Raw genomic sequence first — 17,164 nt, 5'->3', positions numbered from 1 at the left:
AAAACAGTTAAGAGAAAAGGGGGAACATGAACTCACAGTGGTGCGTCTCTACCAAGTATATCTTCTGATCAAGCAGCTGTGTGACGACCTACACGTACTAACTCTATTAGACGGACGACCGTGCCTTAGCTTTATGGTTTAAGTTTTTGGGAAATAGTTAGACAACTATTTCGTGTTTACATTTTGTATATACTTGGTAATTATTTTCCATCCCAAGGATGGGGAATTTAATACATGTGCGTTCGTATAACTTCGGAATATATTATTAAGTCTCACTTAATATATATTTTACTTCTTACTCCAAAATATAAATATTTTTTCTCAAAAATATTATATTTTATTTCACATGATTTTCCAAAATAATACCTTGCAAAATACGTGTTCATAAATATTTCCTTAAATGCGTAAGTTACGTTTTAAAGATCGAGTGGTAATAATAATTACCGGTGTAACTTAAATAATAATTGCGAAGGCATTCGTATTATTTTGGAGTTGTTAACACGGTAATATTATTTTTACCCTAAAAATAATATTTGTATATTTCACAAAATAATCATAAACACATAACAAGTGACAACATGAAAAATACATATACTAAATATATATTTATCAAGTTTTATTTTGTGAAATCCCACCGCCGATATTTTGTAAATAAAGTCGTGGCGAAATCTATAATTTGAAAACAAGTCAAAATGTATTTCTAACACTTATAGTGAAAATATTTCTAAGTGTTAGGTTTTGGAAAAATTTCGCCAGAGTCTCCCCTGTAACTGGAGGTGCCCACGCTTTCAAGCGTATCATTTTCTTTCATAAATCAAACCAACAATTTTCTCATTCAATCAAAACAATGTTCAAAGCATCGAACTAGTCAATAAATATGTAAATCGCCAGAATCACATGAACTTGTAGTTTTTCCAAAACTATGAAGTAAATCCCATTACTTTTAGTGGATCTTTATATAAATCAATCCGGTTTCGCAAAAACCTCGCTTTTAAAGAAATTCCATCTTTACAACTTCTTGTAAAATTTGACAAAACTAGTTCTTTGTTGAAACTTAGCGTTACACAAGTGTTTACACACTTGTGTGTTTTAAAAATCATTCTTGTTTGTGTAAGATCTGGTTTCGGAAAATATGATTTCTTTGACACTTGGTCCTTTGAAAATACCGCTTATAGATCCGTAGATCTACTAGTTTTAAACACTATTTCATAAGAAAAAAATCGTTTTTACACAAGTTCATGATTCGTGTGTGTTAGAGTTTCATCACTTAACCCGTGTTACATTTAAACAAACTCTATATCATGATCCATGATCATGACCAATCCGGGTTAGACGATGATCCGAGCTACCAAAACATAGATCGGCCTTAAATAACTACACAAAACAAATCTTACAAGATTTACACAACCCTTGTGCTATTAACCAACATCTTTAACATTTTTAGTAGACTTTTACATCTCATCTTGTATGTTTACGAGTTTTATCCGTCATATATCGTTTTAACCACTTTAAAATAGATCGAGAGGGTGTTTATAGTAACTTACTACTAGCTCGAGGCTAGGGAAGATTCTAGTCGAAGAATGAGTGGATAAAAGAAATGAGATGAGGTCCTTCGCCTTCCGAATGCACCAAGCCTCCTCGTATGTGATCCTTAGCACTTGTATGATCTTGAAATAGCTTGAACAAAATCGAAATATGGATGGATGATATAGGGGTGTTCGGCCGAGAGCTATTAGAGAGGAGAGGGAGAGTTGTTGTGGTGAAATGTAAAGTGAATGAATGATGTGTTAAGTGATGATCTTATAGGCAAAGTTTAGGATTATTTACCAAGGGATTATGTGCTTTCTTAATATGGGACAAATATAAATAATTTAATTAAATGAAGGACATGAGGTGTCCCTCTTGGGGACGGTTTGGTTAGGGGGGGGGGGGGCTAATCCGGTTGGTTTCCAACAAAACATTAGGTATTAGTTAAGTTAAGTTAGTTTAGGGATTAACCCGGTTACTAGTGTGTCATGCGTTAAGCGGGTGTTAGGGTGTTCAGGGACCCTAACTGCCTCAGAAAAAGATAAACAATGTAAATGGCAATATTTTCATGTTTCGGGCATAGTCCGGTTGTTTGGTTGGATCGTAATCCGTTATAGCGCTTAACAAAGCTTTAAAGTGTCGTTTATATTAATTTTAGTGACACAACTTATTCCCGACACTTTGGAAAGTGTCTAGTAATATTTTTCTCATGTTTTGGCACTTTGTTAGTTAGCTAAAAGCTGAATTTTCAATTAAAGTGCTGGATTTTGTACTTAGAGTACGTTTTAGGCACATCCTGTCGCTGTAACTTATTCCTAGAGACACAGTTCTACAACCCTTGTATCTCTACACTCACTATTAGTGTAGTAAACTATCCCGGGCTCATACAGGCCTTAGAGGTAGTGACTGCCTGATGCTAGCTATATCAGCATGTTCATTAGGTTATCCGTTCATTGTGCTACTGTGCTTTTGTGCATCATGTTTGTCACTAAAGTTCAGCATGTAAATAATGTAGTGACAGTAAATAAAGTATGATGCAGGTATGTGCATGTATCAGTAATCAAGTAGCAGTTTATCCACAATTTCAGGTAGGCACAGTAATTAAGCAGTAATTAATTGTTAATTAAGTCGTACGGATACCTGATTTAGTGAGGGTTGTCACATTCTCCCCCCGTTAGAAAAATTTCGTCCCGAAATTTTAAGTTCTGCTTCTAGTCGCAGGGTTCTTGGGAAATAAGTGGGGGTATTTCTCTTTCATCCGGTCCTCACGCTCCCAGGTGTATTCAGGACCATGTCTGGCATTCCATCGAACCTTGACGAGCTTAACACTGCTCCGACGGGTTTTGTTCACTTTCCAATCCGTAACCTCAACAGGTTCTTCAACAAAATGGAGCGTGTCGTCAACATGAATTTCGTCGGTGGGAATGACAACGGTATCTTGAGTTGGACTTTTCTTCAGGTTTGATACATGAAATGTATCGTGAACTCCATTCAGTTCAGCAGGTAAGTCCAGCTTGTATGCTACTAGCCCAATTCTTTCCAAAATTCTGAACGGACCAATATACCGCGGATTCAACTTTCCACGCTTTCCGAAGCGTGCCACACCCTTCCAGGGTGATACCTTCAATAATACCATATCACCTACCTCAAACTCTAGAGGTTTCCTTCTTTGATCCGCATAACACTTTTGACGATCACGAGCCGCCTTGATGCGATCTCGGATCTGTGCGATCTTATCCGTGGTTTCCTGGACCATATCAGGACCAACCAACTGTCTATCACCTGCGTCAGACCAACAAAGCGGTGATCTGCACGTGCGCCCATATAAAGCTTCGAATGGCGCGGCACCAATACTGGTGTGGTAGCTGTTGTTGTATGAAAATTCAACTAGTCGCAAATGCTTATCCCAGCTACCTCCCAAATCCATAACACACGGTCTCAGCATGTCTTCCAAAGTTGTATCGTCCACTCGCTTTATCCGTCGGTCTGTGGGTGAAAAGCAGTGCTCAGATTCAATTGCGAGCCAAAAGCTTCTTGGAAGGATTGCCAAATCCTTGATACGAACCTTCCGTCTCTATCAGAGATGATTGAGAGAGGTACTCCATGTCGTGTAACAATTTCTCTCATGTAAATTTCAGCCAACTTGCTCGTGTTATCCTTCTCTCTGATAGGTAGGAAGTGCGCTGACTTCGTTAAGCGGTCCACTATCACCCAAATAGTGTCATAGCCTCTTGGTGTTCTTGGCTACTTTGTAATAAAATCCATGGAGATTTGTTCCCATTTCCACTTGGGAATCTCGGGTTGTTGCAGAAGTCCTGAAGGCTTCTGGTATTCCGCTTTCACCTTAGCGTACGTTAGACACTTGCTCACATAAACAGCAATATCGCCTTTCATCTTAGGCCACCAATAATAATCTTTAAGGTCTTGGTACATCTTATCCGCTCCTGGGCGGATAGAGTACCGTGATTTGTGTGCCTCATCAAAAATAACTTTCCTTAAACCACCAAACAGAGGAACCCAAATCCTTTTCTCAAAACATAACGTTCCTTCCTCGTTTGGCACCAATTGCTTCTCCATCCCACGGAGATATTCTTCTTCAAGGTTCCCTTCCTTGAGAGCTTCTTTCTGCGCGGCACGAATGCGCAAGGAAAGATCGGTTTGAATAATCATCTCCAAAGCTCTAACCCTTATGGGCTTGATCCTTTCTTTTCGACTTAGGGCGTCGGCGACCACATTCGCCTTCCCTGGATGATACTTTATCTCGCAGTGGTAATCATTCAACAACTCAACTCATCGTCTTTGCCTCATATTCAACTCCTTCTGGTTGAATATGTGCTGTACGCTCTTATGATCTGTGAAGATTGTACACTTTGTACCATATAGGTAGTGTCTCTAGATCTTTAAAGCAAATACCACTGCGCCGAGTTCCAAATCATGTGTGGTATAGTTCTTTTCGTGCACTTTCAATTGGCGTAACGCGTAAGCAATAACCTTTTGGCGTTGCATCAACACGCAACCCAATCCTTGACGTGAGGCGTCACAGTATACCACAAAATCATCTGTACCTTCCAGTAGTGCTAAGATTGGCGCATTGCAGAGCTTATCTTTCAATATCTGGAACGCTTCTTCCTGTTTGATTCCCCAATCAAACTTCTTATCTTTCTGCGTGAGGAGCGTCAATGGTTGAGCGATCTTCGAAAAATCCTCAATGAACCTTCGATAATAACCGGCCAAACCCAAGAATTGCCGAATCTCGGTTGGCGTCTTTGGCGTTTCCCAATTCTTGATCGCTTCGATCTTGGTGGGGTCCACATGAATCCCATCCCCATTCACCACATGTCCAAGGAATTGGACTTCACGTAGCCAAAACTCGCACTTCGAGAATTTGGCATACAACTGTTCCTTCTTCAGCAGCTCCAGAATAGCTCTTAAATGCTGTTCGTGCTCAGCCTTTGTCTTTGAATAAATCAAAATGTCGTCGATGAACACAATCATGAACTTGTCCAAATACGGCTTGCAAACTCTATTCATCAAATCCATGAACACTGCAGGTGCGTTTGTCAACCCAAACGACGTAACTAGGAACTCGTAGTGTCCATAACGAGTTCTGAAGGCTGTCTTCGGGATACTTTCCTCTTGTATCCTTAGCTGATGGTATCCAGATTGAAGATCGATCCTAGAGTAAAAGCTTGAACCTTGCAGTTGGTCGAATAGATCATCGATCCTTGGCAGAGGGTATCTATTCTTGATCGTCAGCTTGTTCAACTCCCGGTAGTCAATACACATTCGAAAACTACCGTCCTTCTTCTTGACAAACAAAACTGGAGCTTCCCAAGGCGAGAAGCTTGGTCGGATAAATCCCTTGTCTAACAACTCTTGAAGTTGTGTCGACAGTTCTTCCATCTCAGACGGGGCAAGTCTATAAGGTGCCTTAGCCACAGGCGCGACGCCTGGAACTAAATCGATGTGAAACTTCACTTGCCTCTGAGGTGGAAATCCAGGCAAGTCCTCTGGGAAGACTTCTGGATATTCCCTCACGACAGGGATGTCTTCGATCTTCGGTTCAGCAGCTTTCTTATCTACAATGTGTTCCAGAAAGGCAGCACATCCCTTCTGTAAACACTTTCGCGCTTTCAGGCAGCTGATAATTCTTAACGGCATATCTCGCTTCTCTCCGTGAACCACAATTGTTTCACCATCTTCGGTTGGGATACGAACAACCTTTTCGTGACAAACAATTTCTGCCTTGTTGCCTGATAACCAATCCATTCCTACCACCACGTCGAAGCTTCCCAACTGGACTGGTAGTAGATCCAGAGCAAACTCATGCTCTCCTAACTCGATCACACAGCCTCTGACAACTTCATTGGCTTCTACCAACTTTCCATTAGCCAATTCGATTGAGTACGGAATATCTAACTTACTAGCGGCTAATCCAAGCATATTCTTAAACTCTAACGATACGAAGCTATAATCGGCACCAGTATTAAATAAAACGGATGCATAGCGTTGGTTTACAGGGAACGTACCAGTAACGACATTGGGGTCCTGGCGCGCTTCCCTTGCTTCAATATTGAACACTCTTCCCCGGGCTTGGTTCAATTCTGGGCAGTTTCTCTTGTAGTGCCCAACATCACCACAGTTAAAGTATCCAGGTCTTTGTCCGTTTCCACCACCATTTCCAGCTTGATTATTCCTCTGGTTACGATTCATAGTGCCCGCTTGATTCGCATTGTTGCCTCGATTCCCATTACCTCCATTGTTTCCTTGTGGGCGATTCCCATTTCCACCCCGGTTATTGTTTCTGTTTCCAAATCCTCCTTGGCCTCCCTGGCCAACAGTGGCCCAACAGGAATCCTTCAAGTGGCCAGGTTTCCCACATGCTTCACACACTTTCAAACCACACCGGCCAGAATGGTGACGCTGGCAGGTGTTGCACTTGGGTTGGGTGCCCATATATCCTTTTCCTTTCTTTCCACTCCCAGCTGTAACCTGAGCTGGCGCGCTTGCCTCTCCTTTCTTAACAACACCACTGGTGCCTTGCTTGAAGTTCGAGAACTTCTGTTTGTTACCTCCTGATGACTCGACGTGAGTCTCCTTCTTCTTTGGCTCAGTGTCAGAAAACTTGTCTAGGCGGATAGCCTCCTCAGTGAGAGTCACGCTCAGATCAATTGCCTCAGTAATTGTCGCAGGCTTGGATGAGGTCACCATGCTTATGATTTGAGGAGCTAATCCCCAAATGAAGCGCTCAATTCGCTTGAACTCTGGAGTGACCATATAAGGTACCACATGCGATAAATCATGGAACCTCTGAACATATTCCGCGATCTTCGGTCCTTCCATTTTCAAATGCCAGAACTCGGTTTCCAATCTTTGGATTTCAGCGCGAGAGCAATACTTTTTACGCATAAGTTCTTTCAGTTCCGTCCAGGTTAGTGCGTAGGCAGCAGCTTCTCCAAGAGTCTGTACTTGCAAATTCCACCAAGATAGGGCTCCATCCAAGAATAGCCCAGATATGTAGGTGACTTGCTGGTCTGGTGCACATTTGCTCATGCAAAGAACAGATTCAGTTTTCTCAGCCCAACGAACAAAGGCGACAGCACCTCCAGTGCCATCAAAGTTGACAGGCTTGCAGTCTAGAAACTGCTTGTAGGTGCACCCTGCATATACGTTACAACATATGAATGGCATTAGCATCTTTGCTATGGATGTTCAATTAGGTCATGGTATGTCTTAATGACTTAGTATTACCATGAGGTGGATTGTCGTTGCCAGTACTGCCAGAGTTACTTCCACTAGTCCCTCCTTGAGAGGCGGCGTATTGGGCGATGGCAGCAGCGATGATTTGCTGGAGTTCTGCCTCATTGGTAGGCATTGGCGTTTGGCGTCTCGGCATCTTCTAAAAGATGTGTTCATGTTGGTGTCACACCCCCAAAATCCACCTGCGGAGTATCACCGCTTGGGAGCGTGACTGACCAGGATCAAGCCATCAATCATATTGAACATAGCATAACATAAATAAAGTAGTTCGTAAAACCTCATTCAATACAATTGATGTTTCAAAACAAACATAGTATCAGTAGCGGAAGCATAAGTGAATAACCCAAGTAAACCATAAGTTCAATTATTCGAAATGTTTAAACATAGCGTTCATAATCCACTGCCCACAACGTCCCGCTCCTCCAGTGCAAGCTCCATAAGTACCTAAGGTCCTGCAAGGCATGCAGCAGATAATCAACAAACTAGTTGAGCGAGTTCACAGTTTAAAGTTCAATATCGTATTGTGTGAGTAATGGTTTAATCGTTACGTTCCATATGATTAGTTCCATCGCGGCCTCCCAGGCAGGTGTGCGAAGATTGGGTTCGTATAGTTCGCGACCATAGTCTTTACCGACCAGGGTGTGTGCGAAGGCGGTTAATCAATTCGCGACCATAGTCTTTACCGACCAGGGTGTGTGCGAAGGCAGTTGAGTAGTTCGTTCGCGACCATAGTCTTTACCGACCAGGGTGTGTGCGAAGGCAGTTCGTAAGCATCAACAGTTTAATCGTTCGTTATAATATCAAAGTATGCACAAATAATCATCCAACCCATTCCCACCCTGGGAACCCATGCCTTGGCTGTGTGAACTCACCTTGGTTTGCTCGGTATGCTAGGTTATGCACTCACAAGTGATTAATCACGTCCTATTGTATGCACGTATAACAAATCAGTTCATGTTCACAATGATACGCATGCAATTTAATGTTCACATAACAGTCAGTTTGCATATCGGCACATCACGTATCATTTCGCATTTAATCATTAACTATCATTCGATTCACATTTACCCATCCTTCGATATATTGCTCATCCTTCGGTCTAACAATTATCACAACCATCACAAATATGTTTCGACACATCTATCGATACACAGTTAGCATCTTACGATTCATGGTTATCTTTCGACACATCAGCTATGTTTCGACATAGTTATCCTTCGGCACACAGATTATGTTTCGGTCAACACACTATCTTTCGGTCAAAGCTATCCTTCGGTCAACACTACTATGGTTCGGTCAATGCTATCCTTCGGTCAACACCTATGTTTCGAAGGACAGGTATCTTTCGGTCACAGCTATGTTTCGATTACTAATATCTTTCGATGAACATCAGTTACGGAATGTCAGTTACGTTTTTTTCTCAAAGTTTCCAAGTTTTTCCTAACTGATTATCAATTAACACCAATTTCACAAATCAATTAGCATCAACAAGATCAAACAAGCATGATTCCCATGTTTATCAAGAACCCTAATCTGAATAACAAAATCATTCAAACTATCCGATTTACACATAGGTGCCGATTACATAAACATGTCCGATTACAATATGATCAATTCGATTAACCTACATCCGATTAACATACATATTCCGGTTAACACGCAAACGACATATTGCAATACCAACATACATATCCGGTTATCATGGCCAATCCACAAGACATCATCATTGAACATCATCAAAACAGATCCGATTAACATACTAACAATATATTGCAAGACAATTTATAAATCATGAAATCAAAGCATCATAAACAACATCACACTAACCGGAAATCTGGATTACGGTATGGAATCCTTCGAACAGAGAGTAGGTTTGCTATATGCCGTCACACACACACAATAGCACTAGGGTTTTGAAAAATAACTGCCGGTTTGCATGTATCACGTATATAAACGTATCACAGAAATGGGCCAAGCCCATCAGAAAGGCTGGGCCGAAAGATGTCGAAGGATAGGGTCCTTGGTCGAAGGATATGTTTCGAGATCCTTCGAACCGAAAGCTGATCCTTCGAATCGAAGGATATCTTTCGTGGTCCTTCGAATCCTTCGAACAGTATGCCATGTTTCGTGATCTAGACTAAGTGTAATAAATAATAATTCCAATATTATCTTTTACAACCACAAGTAGTTACATGTATGCACAATGACAACACGTTTCATTAAAACACAACGCGTACAATTACAAATCCAACAAGTCAACTACTAAACAGTCAAAGTCAACGCGCATTTAATGCGAAAGTGAAAGTCAGAAACTCGAGTTGTCACATTATCCCCAACTTAAAAGAAATTTCGTCCCGAAATTTGGTACGCACTCACTAAGGAAGCTAGGTAAGTTACATCGTTCACTGGTTTTCCTGGGGTGTCACATCATCCCCCCGTTGATTTGGAATTTCGTCCCGAAATTCAGTAGTAGTAGCTTCAGCCTCAGAAGTGGATGCATTGGTTTCGAATAACTGGGGATACTTTTCTTTCATCCGATCTTCGCGTTCCCAGGTATACTCTGGACCACGCTGGGAGTTCCAACGAACTCGAACAAGAGGGATTCTCTTGTGTTTGAGGACCTTAACATCCCGGTCCGTGATTTCAACTGGTTCCTCGACGAACTGCAACCGCTCGTCGATAGTGAGTTCCTTAAAAGGAATGATGAGGTTTTCATCTGATAGGCACTTCTTTAAGTTCGATATGTGAAAGACATTGTGAACTGCTCCGAGTTCAGCTGGTAGTTTTAATCTGTAGGCTACTTTACCAATCTTTTCTAAGATTTCGAATGGTCCGACGTACCGCGGATTCAGTTTGCCTCGTTTACCAAATCGAACCACACCCTTCCAGGGTGAAACTTTCAATAAAACCCGGTCCCCGACCTCAAATTCCAATGGTTTTCTACGCTTGTCCGCGTAGGCTTTCTGACGGTCGCGTGCTGCCGCCATGCGTTGTCGTATCTGTGCAATCTTTTCTGTGGCGTCCACTACAATCTCTGGACCCGTAATTTGACTATCCCCCACCTCCGCCCAACAGAGAGGTGACCGGCATTTACGTCCGTACAATGCCTCAAATGGAGCGGCTTGAATGCTGGTATGGTAACTGTTATTGTACGAGAACTCCACCAAAGGGAGATGCTTTTCCCAGCCGTTGCCGAAATCAATAACACATGCCCGAAGCATGTCTTCAAGGGTTTGGATAGTTCGCTCAGACTGCCCATCCGTCTGAGGATGATATGCTGTGCTCATGTCTAACCGTGAGCCGAAAGATTTGTGCATCGCTTGCCAAAGCTCTGACGTGAATCGTGCATCGCGATCCGAAATGATAGAGGTGGGCACTCCGTGCCTCGAAACAACTTCTTTCATGTAGATGTCTGCTAGGGTAGAAAACTTATCCGTTTCTTTGATAGCCAAGAAGTGAGCAGACTTTGTGAGCCGATCAACGATCACCCAAATAGTGTCATTCCCACGCTGGGATCTAGGTAAGCCCGTAACAAAATCCATGGAAATTTCTTCCCATTTCCATTGCGGTATCTTAGGCTGCTGAAGCAGGCCTGATGGTTTCTGGTACTCGATTTTAACCCTTGCACAAGTTAAGCACTTGCCGACGTAAGTTGCGATAAGAGCTTTCATGTTTGGCCACCAATAAGTTGTTCTGATATCGTGGTACATCTTATCCGACCCTGGATGTACCGAGTAGCGAGACTTGTGCGCTTCATCCATCACAAGTTCGCGTAAGCCGCCATAAAGTGGGACCCAAATACGCCCCGTTACATAGTAGGCGCCGTCTTCCTTTTGTTCCATTTGTTGCCTTGAACCGCGCAAGGCTTCAGCCTTGACGTTTTCGGGTTTTAGTGCTTCTATCTGAGCAGCTCGTATCTGTGCAGGAAGACTGGACTGAATAGTAAGTTGTAGCGCTCGCACGCGCTTAGGTAGAGTGTCTTTCCGACTGAGGGCATCAGCCACAACATTGGCCTTGCCTGGATGATACTTGATGGCGCATTCATAGTCGTTTAGAAGTTCAACCCATCTCCGTTGACGCATATTCAAATCCTTTTGCTTAAGAATATGCTCGAGACTCCTGTGATCGGTGTAAATCGTGCACCTGGTACCGTACAGGTAGTGTCGCCATATCTTAAGCGCGAAAACAACAGCTCCCAGCTCTAAATCGTGCGTCGTGTAGTTCCGTTCATGAACCTTGAGTTGCCGAGAGGCGTAGGCAATAACTTTATCACGCTGCATCAATACACAACCCAGACCCTGTATAGATGCGTCACAGTATACCACGAAGTCATCTGTGCCCTCTGGCAATGAGAGAATAGGTGCGCTGCAAAGCCTATCCTTTAAGTACTGAAAAGCGGTCTCTTGCGTATTACCCCATCTGTAAACGACACCTTTCTGTGTTAGCATAGTAAGTGGTTGCGCGATCTTTGAGAAGTCTTTAATAAATCGCCTGTAGTAACCCGCCAAACCCAAGAATTGGCGTATTTCTGTCGGTGTACGCGGTGCTGGCCAGTTTCTGATCGAATCAACCTTGGATGGATCGACATGAATCCCATCCTTGTTCACCACATGGCCTAAGAAGTGGACTTCACGAAGCCAGAAGTCGCATTTTGAAAACTTTGCGTACAGTTGCTCTTTTCGAAGAAGTTCCAAGATAATACGTAGATGCTGCTCATGCTCCTCCTGATTCTTGGAGTAAATCAAAATGTCGTCGATGAAAACGATGACGAACTTGTCGAGATACGGTTTGCACACCCTGTTCATGAGATCCATGAAGACTGCAGGTGCGTTTGTAAGCCCGAATGGCATGACCAGAAACTCGTAGTGACCATAACGAGTTCTGAAAGCAGTTTTGGAGACGTCCTCATCCCGGACTCTCAGCTGATGATACCCTGACCTCAAATCGATCTTGGAATAGTAACACGACCCTTGCAACTGGTCGAATAAGTCATCTATGCGTGGAAGAGGATAACGGTTCTTCACCGTCACCTTGTTGAGTTCACGGTAGTCGATACACATCCTGAACGTACCGTCTTTCTTCTTCACAAATAACACTGGAGCTCCCCAAGGCGAAGAGCTTGGACGAATAAAGCCCTTTTCCAAGAGCTCTTGTAGCTGCTTTGACAGTTCTTCCAGTTCGGTTGGAGCTAAACGATACGGTGCGCGGGCTATTGGCGCTGCTCCAGGTGCCAATTCGATCTGAAACTCGACTTGACGATGAGGCGGTAAGCCTGGTAAATCTTCAGGAAACACCTGAGGGAAGTCACGTACAACTGGGATATCCTCTAGCTTCTTTTCCTTTGCTGATGCGTCAGTGACAAGTGCCAGAATGGCAGTATGTCCCTTTCGTAAACATTTCTGCGCCTTTAAGTAAGAGATGATGCCAACCACAGCACCACTCTTGTCACCTTGTACCTCGAGAGGTTCCTGACTGGAGCGAGGAATACGTATAACCTTTTCTTTGCATAAGATCTCCGCATGATGTTGGGATAGCCAATCCATACCGATGACGACGTCGAAACTACCCAAAACTATGGGTATGAGATCAATCGAGAAAGTCTGACCCGCTAGAACAATACTACAACCCTTGACTACCTGTGCGGCTTCTACACTTTTACCATTAGCTAGTTCTACGACGTGTTTGGTGTCTAGGGGTGTTGGTGTACGTTTTAATAATTTACTCATTTTCAATGACATATAACTTGTATCAGCACCCGAATCAAATAAGACAGTAACATAAATATCGTCGAGAAGAAACTTACCCATAACCACATTGGGATCATTCACTGCATCTCCTCGACCCAACACAAAAGCACGACCTCGAGCTTCATTGCCGTTGTTGTTGTTGTTTCCCCCGTTGTTCTGATTATTGTTGTTATTCCCGTTGCCCTGGTTGTTGTTGTTATTGCGATTCTGGTTCAACTGAGGGCAATCGCGTTTGTAGTGACCTTCAGCCCCACACTGGAAACACCCCCGGTTTCCACGCTGTGGCTGCTGCTGATTCTGTGGAGCTGGCGGTGGAAGTTGCTGGTGCTGGTTTGCTGGACGCGAGCTTCTACAATCTTTAGCCTCATGACCCGGCTTGTGACATCTTTGACATTGACTTCTGCGACATCTTCCACTGTGGTGTTTGTTGCACCTGTTACACCACGGGTGATTTCCCTTATAACCACTATGTCCCTGACTGCCCGATGATTGCTGACTCGGACTCTGGTAATCGTTGGTGCGACGTTGCTGAGTTTGGGACTGAACAGACGCTGATCCCCTGCTGGAATCCCCGTCCCACTTTCTTTTATTCTCGCTGGGTGTGGCAGAAGTAGCAGCAGTGGGGGTGACTGAAGTAACAGCTGTAGCAGTAGCGCCGACACGCTTCGGCAGTTTATTCTGATCCACTGCCTGATCAGTGATGCGATGAGCGAGACGCTGGATCTCCTGAATGTTGTTGAGGTTAGCCGAGGTAACGTGGCTCTGAATCTCTGGTACAAGCCCCTTGAGATACAACTCAATGCGCTTGTATGGTGGGTCTACCATGGTTGGACATAGCACAGCCAACTCGTTCGACCTCTTGGTGTAAGCTTCAATCTCTGAACCCACCATCTTCAAGTTGTACAACTCATCCTCCAACTTGTGAATGTCTTCTCTAGTGCAGTATTCTCTCTTGATCAGTTCTTTGAATTCATTCCAGGGTGTGGCGTTAGCAGCTGCCAACCCTAAGATCTGCACTTGTGCGTTCCACCAAGTGAGCGCAATCCCTTCAAGTGTGCCAGTGGCGAACTTCACCCTGCGAGCCTCAGGGCATTCACACATTTCGAAAACCGACTCGATCTTTTCAAACCAGTGGAGGAGTCCGACTGCCCCCTCCGTGCCACTGAACGAGCTAGGACGACAGTCCATGAAAGTCTTGAAGGTACACGCAGGTTGTTGCTGAGCGGGTTGACCTATTGTGTACGAATAGGACAAGGTTAAATACGAGAATTATTGTAGGATCTAAAGATCCTTGTATGAATCTATACCGCAGGATATACTACCTGCTTGGGCGGCTGCAACTGCCGCAGCAACGAGAGCCTCTAGCTGGGCTTGAGTCATGGTAATTCGTGCGGCCATTGATCTTCACATCAAAGGCAACATAAGTGAGAAAGGTTCGCGAATAGTGCGATGACAGAAGAGTGTAAGCACATAAGTATTCTCATGCAATGACAAGTTGTGAGCAAGTAATGTAAGCATACTATGAGCAAAGTTCTATGCAAATTCTAGCATGTAGGCAATAAACATAAACCTTATTACCTAGGAAGTTGAGTCTTGCACGTGGAGCGAAGCGTCGTTGTGGATCGTTGAGAGCACTGTTCTGGTTATAGTCTGGTTTTAATAAAACGTTTTCCCATATTAAAACCAAGTTCTCTATAACCAATGGCTCTGATACCAATCTGTCACACCCCCAAAATCCACCTGCGGAGTATCACCGCTTGGGAGCGTGACTGACCAGGATCAAGCCATCAATCATATTGAACATAGCATAACATAAATAAAGTAGTTCGTAAAACCTCATTCAATACAATTGATGTTTCAAAACAAACATAGTATCAGTAGCGGAAGCATAAGTGAATAACCCAAGTAAACCATAAGTTCAATTATTCGAAATGTTTAAACATAGCGTTCATAATCCACTGCCCACAACGTCCCGCTCCTCCAGTGCAAGCTCCATAAGTACCTAAGGTCCTGCAAGGCATGCAGCAGATAATCAACAAACTAGTTGAGCGAGTTCACAGTTTAAAGTTCAATATCGTATTGTGTGAGTAATGGTTTAATCGTTACGTTCCATATGATTAGTTCCATCGCGGCCTCCCAGGCAGGTGTGCGAAGATTGGGTTCGTATAGTTCGCGACCATAGTCTTTACCGACCAGGGTGTGTGCGAAGGCGGTTAATCAATTCGCGACCATAGTCTTTACCGACCAGGGTGTGTGCGAAGGCAGTTGAGTAGTTCGTTCGCGACCATAGTCTTTACCGACCAGGGTGTGTGCGAAGGCAGTTCGTAAGCATCAACAGTTTAATCGTTCGTTATAATATCAAAGTATGCACAAATAATCATCCAACCCATTCCCACCCTGGGAACCCATGCCTTGGCTGTGTGAACTCACCTTGGTTTGCTCGGTATGCTAGGTTATGCACTCACAAGTGATTAATCACGTCCTATTGTATGCACGTATAACAAATCAGTTCATGTTCACAATGATACGCATGCAATTTAATGTTCACATAACAGTCAGTTTGCATATCGGCACATCACGTATCATTTCGCATTTAATCATTAACTATCATTCGATTCACATTTACCCATCCTTCGATATATTGCTCATCCTTCGGTCTAACAATTATCACAACCATCACAAATATGTTTCGACACATCTATCGATACACAGTTAGCATCTTACGATTCATGGTTATCTTTCGACACATCAGCTATGTTTCGACATAGTTATCCTTCGGCACACAGATTATGTTTCGGTCAACACACTATCTTTCGGTCAAAGCTATCCTTCGGTCAACACTACTATGGTTCGGTCAATGCTATCCTTCGGTCAACACCTATGTTTCGAAGGACAGGTATCTTTCGGTCACAGCTATGTTTCGATTACTAATATCTTTCGATGAACATCAGTTACGGAATGTCAGTTACGTTTTTTTCTCAAAGTTTCCAAGTTTTTCCTAACTGATTATCAATTAACACCAATTTCACAAATCAATTAGCATCAACAAGATCAAACAAGCATGATTCCCATGTTTATCAAGAACCCTAATCTGAATAACAAAATCATTCAAACTATCCGATTTACACATAGGTGCCGATTACATAAACATGTCCGATTACAATATGATCAATTCGATTAACCTACATCCGATTAACATACATATTCCGGTTAACACGCAAACGACATATTGCAATACCAACATACATATCCGGTTATCATGGCCAATCCACAAGACATCATCATTGAACATCATCAAAACAGATCCGATTAACATACTAACAATATATTGCAAGACAATTTATAAATCATGAAATCAAAGCATCATAAACAACATCACACTAACCGGAAATCTGGATTACGGTATGGAATCCTTCGAACAGAGAGTAGGTTTGCTATATGCCGTCACACACACACAATAGCACTAGGGTTTTGAAAAATAACTGCCGGTTTGCATGTATCACGTATATAAACGTATCACAGAAATGGGCCAAGCCCATCAGAAAGGCTGGGCCGAAAGATGTCGAAGGATAGGGTCCTTGGTCGAAGGATATGTTTCGAGATCCTTCGAACCGAAAGCTGATCCTTCGAATCGAAGGATATCTTTCGTGGTCCTTCGAATCCTTCGAACAGTATGCCATGTTTCGTGATCTAGACTAAGTGTAATAAATAATAATTCCAATATTATCTTTTACAACCACAAGTAGTTACATGTATGCACAATGACAACACGTTTCATTAAAACACAACGCGTACAATTACAAATCCAACAAGTCAACTACTAAACAGTCAAAGTCAACGCGCATTTAATGCGAAAGTGAAAGTCAGAAACTCGAGTTGTCACAGGTCAGGCCATAATAAAGCGTATGTATATAATGATAGTAATAGTACATAACATCTCATGTTACAAATAGACTAATCACATAACATCCCATGTTTTAAATACATCAATCACACAACATCCCATGTCATAAAGCATAAATAATCAATCAAACATCATATATGATGAGGATACTGCGATTGCCATATATCGAGACCACATAGTAAAGTGTACAGGTACATAATAGCGTCATATATCATCAATGACTAAG

At 42.9% G+C, this 17,164-nt stretch overlaps 1 protein-coding gene across 1 annotated transcript in view; it reads right to left on the bottom strand.

Annotated features, from left to right (window-relative positions):
• LOC110932663 (lysine-rich arabinogalactan protein 19-like) overlaps window positions 1-17,164 on the bottom strand; it is a 38,672-nt gene that overhangs the window by 20,400 nt on the left and 1,108 nt on the right. The window lies entirely within an intron of this gene.

Source organism: Helianthus annuus, chromosome 7, assembly GCF_002127325.2.
Source record: "Helianthus annuus cultivar XRQ/B chromosome 7, HanXRQr2.0-SUNRISE, whole genome shotgun sequence".
Classification (NCBI taxonomy): Eukaryota; Viridiplantae; Streptophyta; class Magnoliopsida; order Asterales; family Asteraceae; genus Helianthus; species Helianthus annuus.
This window is presented reverse-complemented; position numbering and strand designations above follow the sequence as displayed.